General features: G+C 35.0%; 1 protein-coding gene across 2 annotated transcripts in view; it reads right to left on the bottom strand.

The window, feature by feature from the left end:
• LOC135206246 (multiple epidermal growth factor-like domains protein 6) overlaps positions 1-15000 on the bottom strand; it is a 381457-nt gene that overhangs the window by 76574 nt on the left and 289883 nt on the right. The window lies entirely within an intron of this gene.

Below are 15000 nucleotides of genomic sequence, written 5' to 3'. Positions count from 1 at the left end.
ATAGGACCATGAAGAGCATAACAAGAAAGGTGTCAAATACTAAAATGAAGAGGAAAATACAGTTTATTATTATCATTAATAATAATAATAATAATAATATTGTTTTTTCTATTTTCCTTACCATTCGCTTCTCAGGCTCAGCGATGTTTCTGAGTAACTGACCAATATTCATATTGGGAATTTTCAAAAATTATAAATGCTGAAGGTAATCTTTTATTGGAACAGGATATCAGGTCCAGGTCAAGCAGGGGTCGTCGTCAGTGCTGGTATTATTCCGTAGGCGTAGTTCAGTTCGGGGCCGGGTTCGTCTTCGGTTTAAGGGCTGGTATTGGTGCTGGTATAGCTGGTATATCTGGTATCACGTGACGTTTCGACCTTCTCGAAGGTCATCTTCGGACGAGTCGTTTTAAGAGACTGTAGCAAGAAATACCGCCCCACAGACTTTCTTGCTACAGTCTCTTCAAACGACTCGTCCGAAGATGACCTTCGAGAGGGTCGAAACGTCACGTGATACCAGATATACCAGCTACACCAGCACCAATACCAGCCCTTAGACCGAAGACAAACCCGGCCCCGAACTGAACTACGCCTACGGAATAATACCAGCACTGACGGCGACCCCTGCTTGACCTGGACCTGATATCCTGTTCCAATAAAAGATTACCTTCAGCATTTATAATTTTTGAAAATTCCCAATATGAATATTGGTCAGTTACTCAGAAACATCGCTGAGCCTGAGAAGCGAATTGTAAGGAAAATAGAAAAAACAATATATAAATTCAACTCGCTTAATTATGCCATTCTTTTTAACAACAACAACAACAACAATAATAATAATAATAATAATAATAATAATAATAATAATAATAATAATAATAATAATAACTTTGGCTCTCATATAACGGTGGGTTAATTAAAACTGGGATCACGAAGATATGATGATCATGGACCTTTACCATTTTCACATTGACATAAAAATGATCTTAATGAAAAGTCTTATAGTATATTAATCTGCACAAAAAGAATCACTGCTGGATAGGCTAAAACTGACGACGAGTCTAGTAGGAATGATATGTAAACAACATACTAAAATGCCTCAAAAACTTCAAAAATTGGCATCATTTGTGATGCCAAAAATAAATGACTTGGCATGTTAAAGAAAAAGACCGCCATCACTCGGAAAGAGAGAGAGAGAGAGAGAGAGAGAGAGAGAGAGAGAGAGAGAGAGAGAGAGAGAGAGAGAGAGTCCTCAAACTTATTTGAATAAATCGGGGGAGATCATAATTATACACTAAAACATCATCATCTTCAGCCCTTTCCTTTGAAACTTCCAACACACGCCACAGATTCCGAGAAGGGCTTCACATCATCTCCCAGCTTTCAACCACCGAACAGACAACAGTGCTGGCGATTAAAATCTTGCTACTGTAACCAGAATAAACAAGCATAAACAAACTTCCTACATGTTTGTGTACGATTTGTTTGTCCACTAATCTCCTCGGGGATAAGTGTCAAAAGTCTATTTACGGAAGATTTATTTCTGGGAGGAGTGTTTCGTCTTCAAACAACGCCGTTTTATGTAGATTCTCAGGAGCTCTGTTAGCTAACCATGAGAATTGGATTCCATATATAGGAATGGAACAAACATTCGAGATAGGCAGAACACACGATAGGAATTTTTTTTTTCCTGGGTCTGTATGCCAATTCCAAGGACGGTATATTAAATGGCATAACTTAGCAGATCATGCTAATCAGGAATGGAACATGAGGGCCTCTTAAACATTACATTAATTTTTTAATGAGAAAATAAATTTAGTAAAATTCTAAATAGCTTATGGAACAACACAATACAATGTTATCCTGAATTTATTGAGGTCCCCTTCACGAAATTTAATAAAAAATAACGTTCCAAAATTAGTATATCGATAACCTAAGTTGCCATAAAACTTTTTTCGGACGAAATGATTGCGGACTATGCCTAGCAAATTAATTACAAACCTGTAACAATATCCACATTCTAGACAGTTAACCATTACCACAAAAAAGTACACACAATTTGACACCAAAACTATTCTAAATAATTGACGGCAACAAAATAAAATTCTTGTTAATTTTCCTCCAGTTTCTCTCTCTCTCTCTCTCTCTCTCTCTCTCTCTCTCTTGCAAATGTCTCTATCAAGGTAATTTCTAAAATAATTACATTGACGCCTACTTGAAAGTTTGGCAAATTCCCAGAAATTACTCAAGACATTCCACAAGCACTGAAAGCAGACAAGAATTTTGGCACTACCCAGGCATTTCCTGTTCAGGCTGTAGACTATAATCTTTTGTAATCTTACACTCTGTAATTGCGTTGTTTCTCTGCGTCTGTGAATTACAATGCAAAAGATTTTTTCCAGCACCGCCGAATTGTAAAATTCAAATTCCGCGCAAATTCCAGCATCACGGTAGATCTAAAAATACTGCCGCACAGGCATGTGTTTTAACTCAGATAAGCTGTGAAATAAGATGATGAGCGTGGTTATCTGTATGCGCAAACATACGTCCGCTTGTAAAGAGGAAGAAGGGTTTTTTTTCACAGCCCTTTTACCGCATCCACAAAGGTTGAGTTCCACTTAAAACCACCATGAAAAAAGAAAGGGTTGTTTAATATTTTTCACTCGTTTGCTACAAACACAAGTATAACTAAATATATATGACACTAAATCCTTTGATAGACTTTTAGACAAAACATAACTTCAAAGCAGTAAATAACCAGAAACAAAATGAAATCGAATTATGTTTTAAAAACGTTCGTTCCTTTAATTTGAGCGAAAAGCTTTTACGAAAAAAATTAAAATAAGATTTACCGAAATTTCAGGCAGAATGTGTCTCCTTTGAACAACGAACGAAGCACGGACACAAAAGCACTTCAAAACAAGCTAAGGAACAGCTGCTGCTCTCGAAGCGTTTCTCCTTCTCTTCTGTTATTCAATAAGAATGCGAACACTTGTAGGACTTCATTTTTTAATCCCAATCGGTGATTTCACATCTTGTCGCGAAACTGATAGGGGGTACGACGACGAGTGTAGTGGGGGGAAGAGGAAGGGGAAGAAGGGAAGACGGGAGGGGTAGGGGAAAGGGGGTGGGGTGTTCGAAACCAAAGGGACGTATACCCAACAGAAAGAAATCGATATCCGAAGCTTTATAACTTGTCATGGATCCCGAAAGTGAGGCCACGGCCCTCTCGCGCCTCGGGATAATGATGTTGCCGTGGACCCGGGGGAGTGGGAATGGTAGGGGGGAGATAGGGGGGGGGGGATGGGGCTTTCAGAGTGGGTAGTGGAGATATGAATAGGTGAGGATGACCGTCGGAGGGAGAAAACAGGGGGGAAGAGACACAGCAGAGGGAGAAAAGGAAAGTGGAAGCACGTACTGAAGGAAAGGAGACACTTAAATAAACGAGAATTTCACAGAAAGGTGGAGAAAAGAAATAAGCGTAGATATGGGAAGACTGGGTACATAAAAAAAATATAGAAATGGAAAATACACACAGAAGACAAAATAGAGAAACGGAATACAAATACAGCGCGTTATACATCAGAGGGTGTCAGGGGAACGCAAGAGGAATGGTACGTCAGAGCATATGGAGGATGAGAGAGGAGATGAGGTGTGAAAGGAGTAAAGCAGACAGGAAGAGGAGGACGCGAAAAGAGTAATTATGGGATCAGGGAGACACAAGAAGGTGTGTCTGAAAAATGCTCTTTCAAAAGGAAAACTAAATTGATAAATGAATAACAGCCGCATTACAAAAAAATAAAAATAAAATAAATAAAAAATAAATAAAGAAAAAAATCAAAGTACATGAAATGTATTTTTTTATGCATAAAAACTTTAGCAGCAGATTCTAACCTAATTCATTGAAATGGGTTTTCTCCAAATGTTCACTGAAGAGATATTTACTTATATATATATATATATATATATATATATATATATATATATATAATATATATATATATATATATATTAGAGAGAGAGTACATGACTATATAAATATATATATATATATATATATATATATATATATATATATATATATATATATATGAGAGAGAGAGAGAGAGAGAGAGAGAGAGAGAGAGAGAGAGAGCGTGTTTTTCAGAATTCCACAACGAGGGAGAAGAAAAGGAACCAACCTCCTCCTCTTGTTAAAGCCATTATTTATCAGAACCCCAGTCAGCTGACCAAACCCTGTGAATGGGTTTATAATGAAACAATGGGGCCAAGGAGACCCATGTTCTCACCGCAAGCAGGCGCAAGTCGAGATGAGACCTCATCTGGAATCCTTTGCGATAAAAGGATTGAAACCTACTATGATGTGATATTTTCGAATCGACAAGATGAAGGGGCTTTACTCGCTGAAAGGGATTTAGTCACGCTTATATTAGCCTTAGTCATGAGGAAATTGCTCAGAACTTTAAGGATATATCAAAGTATGCAAACTCAGATTAAACATCTTACGTCAACCTCACATTGCTTTGATGTTTTTTTTTATTATATTTATAGTCACTATTATTAAATCAGATTAAAAATCTTGAAGGTCTATTTCAACCTCATAGAACGATAAATTTTTTTTTTCGTTACCATTAGGTTTTAACCGATTTCCTGTCTACGCTTTACCTTTCTTCTTTCGCTTTAGTTTTCATTTTTCGCAAATAAAAAGAAAACTTTTCGTGAAAGTTTAACGAGATTCTAATTATAATGCTTAAATGGTTTATTCACTTTTTGACCAAATCCTACACAGGCTGTGATTCTTCATAGGAAATGAACTATCAAAATAAATGATTTGATCAAGCTATCTTTCTTCAGATAATTAGTAACATGGGGTGTTAGCATATAAAAACAGTAATTTAACTGTAAGAAGAGTAAAACACAACCACTAGGACCTCTGAAGTTCAAGTCCTAGCATTAATATGAATGATCCTGACAAGTCTCAGCTCTTGCCTGAGGTAAACACGAAAATGAATAAAAACATCAGTTCAATAAAACCTTCAGCACACACTTACACGCACAGCAGAACATTCTCTCAAAGGCTTGATCATATATTTCGTCATTTGCGCTAATTATGATCTCTTTACTCTGATAGAGCCTCTAATATCAACAATGACACAGAGTTCTGTTTGCCTTTCCCACTTTTACTGATAATTTGCATTCAGGTAAATAAGTTTGACTTGAAGAAAAGTAATTTATTTTTTAGACTTTAGAAAAGTGACCTTCCCATCTCCCGTGCTGAATCCCAGGTAATACACGCACGTGTGTGTGCGTGTGTGTATATATATATATATATATATATATATATATATATATATATATATATATATATATATATACATATATATATATATATATATATATATATATATATATACTTGTTAAAATGTTCAGTTACAACAGAATTCCATCCAATAAAAGGACCTCATAAAAACACCAAAATATATAGAGAAAAAAATTACTATATTTCAGAGGCTTCTGTCTCCCTCTTCAGGTGTGACTGAAGAGGGAGACAGAAGTCTCTGAAATATAGTATTTTTCTTTCTATATATTTTGGTGTTTTTATGGGCTCCTTTTATTAGATATATATATATATATATATATATATATATATATATCATATCATACATACATACATATATATACATAATATGTATATATATATGTATATACATATAAATATATAAATATAAACAAATATTATAGGAAAATGGCAGGTAATAGAACAGTACCAAGAGCTTTCCCGTGTTTTAAGCACACTTCGTTTGTGCCCCGACGATGCGTGAATAAACACGGGAAAGCGCTTGGTACTGATCTTCAGCCCGTCATTTTCCTGTAGGTATTCCCTTATGTGTGTGTATATATATATATATATATATATATATATATATATATATATATATATATACATATATGTATGTATATATCTAATATATATACATATATATGAGATACTTTAATAATTTTTTTACTTGACATTTTCATGTCTTCAAATATGCCACAAATAAGCAATTAACAAAACAACTGACTTTACCCTAGACATAACTTACCCATTATGTAATTATTTACATTCTCCCACCCTTACCAGGATTCGAACTTATGCCAATTTCATGTTGGATGTGTGGCAACAGTGATTATAGTCCCTCAGTAACTCTATAAACGTGCGTGTGAGAGTGTGTGAGTATGGCAATTTGAAACAAAAGTTACACATATTTTTACCGCCCCTCCCACAAAAAAAAAAAAAAAAAAAAAACGTAATTTGATTGTGTAAAATGAAAAATCCTTCAACTTGTAAAATGCAGTACAAAATCAATATATATAAAAAATAATAAAAAAAAATTAATATGTAAGTAAACACAAACAAAACAGAGGATTTTATCAAGGGAATATGGTTAACATAACTATTCAAATCTAACAAGGATTTTCTGTTGAGTAACCAAGGCATGTGTTTCATCATGTGGCCTCGACTTTTTCCTTTTTGGTTTTATGTTTCACGTATAACCTAAAGCATGTTCAGAATTACAAATAAGTGTTATATACTATAATTATATATATATATCTATATATATATATATATATTAATCTATAAATTATTATCATATATATATATACATATATATATATATATAATATACTATATATATATAAAATATATAAATTATATATATATATATATATATATATATTATATATAATATATATATATATATATATATATATATATATATATATATAACATGGATTTTGCTCATTCTTGTTTACATAAAACAGCAGGAAATTTCATAACCACCTTTAAAAACTACATAATCTTTCTGTAATCCAGCTACGATACAAACACCAAGATGTTTCTTTGCATGTCACAATTCAAAACACAGCAAAAAACCGAAATGAAATCCGGTTTCACAAGCGAGGCAACTGATTTATCACACTAATTAAGGGAGCCCTCCTTCGGAGCGGTTGTCAACACGTAAAGTGAAGCCCTCGGGGGCGTTCGCACGAGCCAGACAAGAGGCGGAAGGGCTTGTTCCTTCCTTCCAAAAAGTGCGCTTAACGACAGGCCCTGGCTCCAACAGCCCAAACACGTCCACCACACTGCCCAGCCAACCACCGTCTGAGAGAGAGAGACAGACCTATACTATATACCCTTTCCTTTCGCCCTCAACCTCCTCCTACTCCTCCTCCTCCTCCTCCTCCTCCTCGCCTCAACTCTTGTTCCCCTAATCCTCAACACGACGACTTCTTCCCTCGAGGGGATACAAGCCTCTCTTTATGAGCGCTCCTTTACAGGTAAAGCCATTATCCTACACTGCACCTATTATAATTTGCCTTCGGAATGCAAAAGCCTTTGGATTTTCTTTCCCCTCTGATTCTTCTGTCAGCGTTATATATATATATATATATATATATATATATATATATATATATATATATATATATATATATATATATCGTAATCAAGTTATTCATATATATATATATATATATATATATATATATATGTGTGTGTGTGTGTGTGTGTGTGTGTGTGTGTGTGTATGTATATACATTCAAGTAAAACTGACTAATTTTCAAGAGCAGCAACAACTGTTGATTTCAAGCATATAGTATGATTTCTTTCTCATAATATTTCTTAAATCTTCTCCCTCTGAGATTTAATGTTTTGCATCACACTGAGCAACTTGAAGCACCACAACTAAATAATTTTGTTGGGTATTATAGACCGAAATCAATTTTTCTTCGATATGGTACACGGTAGGTTTCATTGTACGTACAATTTTTCGACTAATTTTACCTTGATTGATTCTTTTTTCCGTTTTATTTCAAGCTCATTAAGGACTTATTTCTGGTAGCAATGGAAGAATCAATTTTCCCAAAGATTTTACAGAACTCGTTTATTTTAGGAAGATTTTGCGGTTGACGTAAACATATATAAAAGACAAAACTGCCTTGAAAATATCAATATTTCATTACGAAAAGTGCATTCCATGAAAAAAAATAAACAAATAAATAAAATAGTAAAACATATTATCCACAAAACAATACACGATGACATTTGCGCCAGTTAATCATTATTCGCGTAAACCTCCTTAACTCTCGCAAAATGCCAATCAACATCCCTTCAGGTATGATGAATGACATCCTTTAAAACTCAGGAAGTCCACATGTGCACCTCCGCCAACACCCCTGATCAGAATTCAACAACCTTTCCAGCCACACTGCTTTAATGTTTACACATGTTTCCGAAGACCTTCGTTTGAGATGTATGGATGTCGTATATATAGATCTTGAGATTGAAGGTGATTGTATTCGTTCCCTTTTAGGATGATGATGTAACACTTGGTAAAGAAAATTTTACAGAAGACTAAAAACGAGCTTTAAAAATGTATATCAGGAAAGGAATTCATCCTAAGCGACTTTATCCTAAAAACAATTACTTAAAAAGTCGGTAAGACTTTTTAAGTAATCTTTAGTATCATGTGCAGGAAGCGGCCAAAATCACATGGCCAAAAGTGCCTCCCATATAACCAGCATTTCAATAACTTTCCCAATATACAACCAAGTCGACGAAGAGGTTAGTTAGTATGTGCGCCAAACAAACAATAAACCAATTCTAATTTGTAACTCTAATAAAAGTAAACAACTTCAATAACAAGTAGAAACAAGAGCCTCAAAATTCGCAAACTCTCCTTGGAGGTTGTCGCAGTTATCAACGTTCCCGTCATCACAATGTAAACTTGATATTCTTTTTGGCGGTGAGCGCACCAGCGCCGTCGCTCAAGCCAAAAGAATATTAATCATTAACACTAAGATGAAACAGTGATGCGTTCGGAAAAAAGGAAATAGTTTAGTTATGTAAACCATACACATACACTATATATATATATATATATCTATATATATATATATATATATATGCTATATATATATATATACCCTGCCCTATCCCTTCATAGGAGATGGGTACAGAGGGTGTTTACCTTCCGATTCTAATCAAGCCTTTTGAGGATAATTTGTTTAAATTTTCCTGCGCTTTGTCTAGCTGGACAGCAACCCACAAATGTTGACTAACCACCAGGAAATAATTCAATTTTCAAATGAACACGAGTACATTTTACTTTTAAATTCATTAATTCATTTTTAAAGAAACTAATCCACGTACATTTACCCAGTGGAATCTGATCCCGCTGTTGAAGCGAAGTCACTAATTACTCAGATTTAGTGATTAAGCATGAATGTATGTATTTGAAGAGGAGTAAATTACCAAAGAAAAAGACCAAGGATGAAATGAGTAAACAACACCACACCGCAGGAAGTGCGTATAACGCTAAAATATTATCCCCACCAATCGAGACGATCAAGACATAACACGCCTCTAATTGGAAGAGACCGAGATGTACCCGGGACACAATGCGCAGAGAGGTGCCTGGCTACTTGCTTTTTATTTCTCCTGGTTACCAAGTCCTACAGTGAAATCGGATCATTATTAATCTCCTTGAGAGAAGGATGAATAATAAAGTCAGAGAGGTGTATGAATGTAAATAATGTAAGTCCTTTTTAATAATAATGATTTACAACCTGTATTTCCCATAGCTAAATACAGTAACCTAGACAGCATTTCAGCTCCTACATCACAATGGCTATCATATGATTACCAAACTAAGTGTTTGCCAGTAACTGCTTATCCTCCGGTCTGTAGCATTTGAAACGCTTTTATGCGCAACCCGACCGAGAAAAACGATAACAATAAACAGAAAACGGTAACGAGTGAAGCATGAGATCGTACAAGTCCAACAACCTTCTACATGCCTTTCTCAGCTGAGGTTGAAAAGGAGATACAAATCCTTCCCAACCATCAACGCCAAACCCCTAATCCCCCTCACCCCTAACCGAACCCACAAAAAATCAAGAGAGTGAGAAGCTTGCATGTCACACATTAGAAAGAAACATCACAGTGTCTGCGATGAAACATCATTTTTACGATTCTCTCCGGGTGAAGATTTTTTTTATCCCGATTATGAATTTAAAAATCATCCCTCCTGGTTAAAACCCACAGACAGGACCATATATAAAGAGCCCCAGTGGACGGACATCCATGGGCATCATTCAATAAAAAAAAAAACACACACACACACACAAACACAACACACACTGGGTCCTCTTTAAAAAACCTGCAGATACGGACGGTCACTCCACGGTCATTCCGGAGCGGACAGCGGACGACGTACTGTAACATGCAGCGGTTGACTACAAACCCCGAAAATGATGGTGGTGGAGGATAAGGAAGCCATTAAAACCCACTGTTGGGAGGTACAGACCGCGGTGGTATGCCCACCCCTACACACTTTCTTTTGTATTATCTTTTTATATATTTCATTTTACTATTTTCTTAGGGGGGTGTCTCTTCATTTGCATCGTTGCATCATAGTTCAGTAAATAGTTAAAAAAAATGGGAAATTAATCTGCCAATAAATCGCGTTAGTATTACGTCCCTCTTTTATTATACCAGTGATTATTTTCTTAACCGATTAATTTATTTATCCAATTTTAGCACACTACAATTATATTTGGTGATTTTCACCACTTTCCAATCCGTTTTATATATTTATGTTTTCGCTTGTTACATCATCACTGAATTGTATATGTACTGAAAATATTACTTCATCACCGAATTGCTTGTATAATGAAAACTCCTTCGGGAGTTTATGTCCACCATCTTTTTTTTCTGTAACTCTCTAATGCTTCTCTACATTCACGTTCTTTAGGTTTACCTAGAAGTCCAAAGTTCATTCACGTACGTAAGTAACAACGAAAATAAAGCACTGCAATCGTTGGTAAATCGATAATGTTTTAGTTTCCATTCAGATAATTTGAAACACACACACACATACACACACACACATATATATTATATATATATATATATATATATATAATATATATATGTATGTATGTATGTATAGTATAAAAAAGGACAATTAGAGAACAAATTGAACAAAACGCGAGGTCTGTTTTGATGTTTTTCTGAACTAATACTTTATCTTTCCTTCATATTATAAAGTTGAAACGGATAGGAAACTTAAACAGAAAACAGCTACAACAACAGAACTACTACTACTATTACTAATAATACTGTTTTTCGCTATTTTTTTTTTATAAAATAATTACAATACAAAAATAAGAGTACAAATTTTCACTTTTCTGTTAATGTCGTCGCAGGTATATACGTCGATAAAAAAGAACAATCATTTAAGATTAGGTATAATCTTAAACGCAGTATACTTTTCTTCATTTTAAATAAATAAAAAGCTTCGAATCATTTCCGCTAATAGGAACGAACTTTGAAAACTTTTTCAGGTTTTTTTTTTTAAGTCGTCCGTCTTGGATGAAAAAATTCCAAATCACCCACCACTGTTTGCCTAGTTCTTGATCTACAATTCGTGGACGGAATGTTTACGAATCTGTCAGGCCTTCGCTCGATCAGCAGAGGTAGGTGGCCCGGGCCTGCATTTTGGGGGGGGACTTTAAACACGGATGTCTATGTAAATCGCCATGTACGAATCGCAAATAAGGTTTATCATAGCAGTCTGACGCTGTCTGATGGCATGGTGCTGGGAGAGGTAGAATCCCACATTTGTGAAGTTGTAATTCGTTGTTTTGTATGGTTGCCATAATTTGTTCTGGAAACATTTACGCGAACATTAATTAACGTTGTGTGAATTGCCCGGTTTACAATTATCATTCCCCTTAAATGTTAAGATTATACTTATTTAAGAACGGTTGAACTATATTCACTGTAGCCATCGTCTCTCCCTCACTTTTTTTTCTTTTTTTTCAGAATTTCAATAGTAGTACTGACTTATAACTTTGCTTATCATCAATACTCCCTTAATGGAAAACAGTGTTCACATTGATATCAATCACAGTACAGGCTAATACCATTTCATTTTTCATTATAACCAGTCACCATTTCTCGAGCAATGATATATGGATGACTCGATGAAATTTAAAGAGAGAGAGAGAGAGAGAGAGAGAGAGAGAGAGAGAGAGAGAGAGAGAGAGAGACGAACAAAAAAATATGATTTTCAAAAGTATTAATCTCGCCACATTTTGAGAGCGAACAACCTGAACGAAAGAGTAGCCGTGAAGACATATCTAACCGTTGCATCGCCAAGAAGCCGAATATGCCCTTTGTCATAACTGGGGATTAGCGGAAAAAAAAAAGGCGTGTAAGTACTCGAAAAGACCACGCTCTTGACGTGCTCAAAAATACCACGTTCTCCACTTGCTCTTAAAGACCGCGGTTTCGACGTGCTCTAAAAGACCACGGTCTCGACGTGGTCAATAAGATCACTCTTTTTACGTGCTTAAAAAGACCACGGTCTCGACGTGCTCAATAAGATCACTCATTCTACGTGCTCAAAAAGACCAAGTCTTCAAGGTGCTAAAAAACGCCCCGCGCTTGACATGCTCAGAGACAACGCTCTCGACGTGCTGAATAAGACCAAATTATCGATGGGCTCAAACAGAAAACTCTCTTGATATGCTCAAAGAGGACCGCGTATTTAACTTGCTCAAAAAAAAAAAAAAAAAAAAAAAAAAAAAAAAAAAAAAAAAAAAAAAACTTCTGACGTGCTCAAAAAGGCCACAATCCCGATGTGTTAAAAAATGACCGAGCTCTATATAGACGGCAAAATGAAAGACAACGAAATATAAAACTGATGTAAAAGTTAATATAGTTGGGACCAAATGTAAGAAAAAAATAAATAAATAACAGAGATAAAGTATATCATGGGACAAAAAAATAAAAATGAAAAAAAAACCCGCCCCCCGCCCCCGACTCCTTGAAGGTCGTCCCTTCCGACGGAGATATGAAAGTAACTGACGCCACAGCGTCGCCTCTTAACTCTATCTCACAAGTTACACCTCCTCGTTCAAAGTCTAATCGTGATGACTTGCCCTTATATAGCTAACTTTTCTTCTGACTGCCCTGGCATGTTCCAGTTAATCTCAATGTTTGTGTCCGTCTATTACTAGTTTGAGTAATGTCGTGAGCTTCTTGTATCTTTTTGTATTTACGTTGTTCAGTATATATATATATATATATATATATATATATATATATATATATATAGATATATATATATATATATGTATGTATGTATGTATTATACATACATATATATATATATATGTGTATGTATATACATACATATATATATATATATATATATATATATATATATATATATAATATATATATAAATTCTTCTGTTAAAACAGGATACGTCTCAAGTATAAAAGGGCCATTAAAACACTGTTTAAAGCTAAGGACTATATTTAGGTGAACTCACTTCCACCCTGCTTTATAAGGGTGGAAGTGAGTCCACCGAAATATAGTCCTTTGCTTTAAACCAGTTTTTGAATGGACCTTTTATATTTGAGATATATATTATATATGAGTAAATATATATATATATATATAATATTATATATATATATATATATATATATATATATATATATATATGTTCATTTAAAATAAATTGAAAGAAATAGATGTCTAAGATACCGCACCTAGTTATCTTAGATCTGCAAAGAAAAATAAATAAATGAATGGGAACATTTTATTCGTTTCCATTTCATTTTCTCTGGTTATCCAGCTAACGAAAAACCACTTGTTAACCATTCAAAATATTCATCATCCCGTGCTATTGAACTGTTCCCTAAAATCCGAAGAGTTTACCTTTGTTAAACATAATTTGACGTTTTAAATACTTCACTCAGCTGTAATTTAGTGCGAAGACCCATTAGATGGTACTGATGGATCATGCATTATGCATCTATCTGTTGCAGGTGACAGGGCATTAAAGCTTATCTGGTGGGAGGAATTAAAAAGCTACTGATGGCTTTTCGCGATTTTTATAATTCTGGGTTTATGCTAAACTGATGCTTATGGCAAATGTTAAAATTTTAAGGTGGAGGTCGACGGGATTGACAACCTAATGTTCAAATATAGTCCGGGACTAATGAGTATAAGTTGGAGAAAGGAAAGGGATATTATTCAGACCTAACTCTAAAGCAACAGCTCCTCCTATTAAATAAAGGATGATTACGGGAAATGGAAAACAGAGACAGCAAGAGAATTTCGAGGTTTATTAGAAACAAAAACGCCCCTAAATCAGCTTTTTTTTTCGGAAAATGTGGAAAGTGGTAGCCTGCTGGGTGTTGCGATACCTATTCTGTGGGAAAAGGACTCCTTCTCAATTCTATAGAAGAAAATTAGGGACAAAAAATTTTCCCACACGAGAAAGTCAGTAAAGAACGAGGGTCTGGAGAAAAAGTGTGGGCGGAGTTTGTGATTCGTTGAATATAATCTTGCTGAGAAGGGAATAAAAACGCTCCCCCAGGTATGATAACAACATTCCAAAAAGGTATTAAGCAAATGAGACGTGACAGTTGAACAGAACACTTAACACTTAAACGCAGATTTAAGCATCATCAACCATGTTGATAAAAGCACCTGAATAATGAAAAAAAGTAGTAAATTAGACCTCTAATAAGGTTGACCATTACAGTTTTCTAAGAAGTTTACATATCCCCAAGAGTTAAAGATCTATATCCCACGAAATATAACAATTTTTTGCTAGTTTTAACGCCAACTATTGGTAGAGGTTTATATAACCCTGTGCATAATTCCTACCAACAAACAAAAACTATATCCTCTTTGTCGCTGGTAATAAATATGAGGAAGTAAGTGGCAGAACAAAATCATGAGGAACACAAACTGTGGATGGGGGTTAAGCGCTGCGCTGTAAGTAGCAGCATTTATCAAAGGTTCAGGAGAGGACTGAAAATGCAAGAAGAATAACGCTATTCCAAGGACGGTACACTGATGCAAAGTTGTTTAAAGTTACTTGAAATAACGTCCCCAGTGAATATGGCAATGCAGACACCCCGTTCTTGATC

The sequence above is a fragment of the Macrobrachium nipponense genome, chromosome 29 (genome assembly GCF_015104395.2).
Source record: "Macrobrachium nipponense isolate FS-2020 chromosome 29, ASM1510439v2, whole genome shotgun sequence".
Classification (NCBI taxonomy): Eukaryota; Metazoa; Arthropoda; class Malacostraca; order Decapoda; family Palaemonidae; genus Macrobrachium; species Macrobrachium nipponense.
This window is presented reverse-complemented; position numbering and strand designations above follow the sequence as displayed.